This window comes from Lissotriton vulgaris, chromosome 2_1, assembly GCF_964263255.1.
Source record: "Lissotriton vulgaris chromosome 2_1, aLisVul1.2, whole genome shotgun sequence".
In the NCBI taxonomy this organism is placed as follows: domain Eukaryota; kingdom Metazoa; phylum Chordata; class Amphibia; order Caudata; family Salamandridae; genus Lissotriton; species Lissotriton vulgaris.
In genome coordinates, this window is record NC_141687.1 from 182,091,620 (window position 1) to 182,093,551 (window position 1,932).

Here is a 1,932-nt window from a genome sequence, read left to right on the forward strand (position 1 = left end):
CAATCCTCTTACAGAGGCAATTATCAAAATAGATCCTCATATTCTTATGGCCACGGCAAGTCACAATACCAGCCACGCCAACAACAACAGGGCAGGCAGTCCTCTTTTGTAAAGTCCAACTTTGGGGGAAAGACCCAACGTAAGCGCACTGGCATACGCCAATGACCTATTACTACAGCCAGTCCATCCCTCATCTCCTTCTTTGAAAATTGGAGGAAAACTGACCCATTTCCTCAACAACTGGAGGAGAATAACAATGGACCGGTGGGTCCTCCAGTTAATTCAATTCGGACATTCTCTAGAATTCAAAATTATCCCTCCAACAACCCCTCCTCGCCCTATGCCTCACAAAAACCTGCGATTGCTTCTTCAAGAAATCTCAATCATGCTTCGAAAAGGGGCAATAGAGCGAGTACCGTCAGCCCACAAGGGGAGAGGATTTTACTCCTGCTTCTTCCTCATTCAAAAGAAGGAAAAGAAATGGGGGCCCATTTTAGACCTCAGGGCGCTCAACTCATTCTTACAGAAGCAATCGTTCCGCATGGTCACGATTCAAGAGATCATTGGCCTACTGGAGGAGGGAGATTTCATGACGTCTTTGGACCTGCAGGACACATACTTTCATGTCCCAATCCACAAGAATCACAGGAAATTCCTAAGATTTGCAGTGGTGGGCCAACACTATCAGTTCTGTGTCCTCCCTTTTGGCCTCAAGTCTGCGCCCCGGATCTTTACCAAGTGTCTTTCCCCGGTGGCAGCATTCCTCAGACAGCATGGGCATCAAGTCTTCCTGTATTTGGACGACTAGCTGGTGAAGGCACCATCCTTGTCAGGCGCGACCAAATCCTCCAACGCCTGTCTCAATCTCTTCAAGCACTTGTGTCTTACACTCAATCAGGACAAATCCACCTTACATCCCTCTCGAGTCATTACCTTCCTCGGAGCAACACTAGATACAAAAGCTGCGAAGGCTCTCCCGTCTCAGGAGAGAAAACGCAAGCTTGTCTCTATGGCCACATCAGTGGCTTCGAAGAAGACTTTACCAGTCCGGACCTTCAAATCCCTCTTGGGAATGATGTCCTCGTGTATCCTACTCATACCGCACTGTCGACTATGGATGCGCCCGCTCCAAGAAGCTTTGTCCAAGCAGTGGACGCAATGCATGGGATCGTTCGACGACCGCATAAAGATCACAAAGCAGATCGTCAAGGCATTTCAGTGGTGGAGGTCGCTCAAGAACCTCTCACAAGGGTTGCCATTTCTGCTTCCTGCAGCTCCCCTTGTCATTACAACGGACGCCTCACTGGAGGGTTGCGGAGCAGTCCTGCAGGAATTGCGGATCAGTGGCAGATGGTCAGAACAGGAGACGCAGCTCCATATCAACCTGCTGGAGCTGAGGGCAGTCTTCCTAGCCTTGCAGTCCTTCTTGCCAAGGATCAAGAACTCCCTAGTGCTCGTCAGGACCGACAACACTACGACGATGCACTACCTGAACAAACAGGGAGGGACACGTTCGCTAACACTCTCTTGCGAATCGCAGAAGATCTGGAATTGGCTCATTCTCCACAACGTATCGTTGAGGATGGAGTACGTCCCAGGCAAGGACAATGTCATCGCAGACGCCCTAAGCAGGCAGAGGTCTTCATCACACGAATGGGAGCTAGACATGGCGACCACTGCTCAAGTCTTCTCAAGGTGGGGAACGCCGCAAATCGACCTATTTGCGACCAGGGAGAACACCAAATGCCAAAGCACCGCAAGTTGGCATCCCCAACCAGGATCTCTCAGAAATGCATTTTCCATTGCATGGCGCAACGTCTTTGCGTACGCATTTCTGCCATTTCCAATGATCCCCAGAGCCCTCGGAAAGATGAAGGCGGAGCCTTGCACTTTAATTCTGATAGCCCCATTCTGGCAGAGGCAACATTGGTT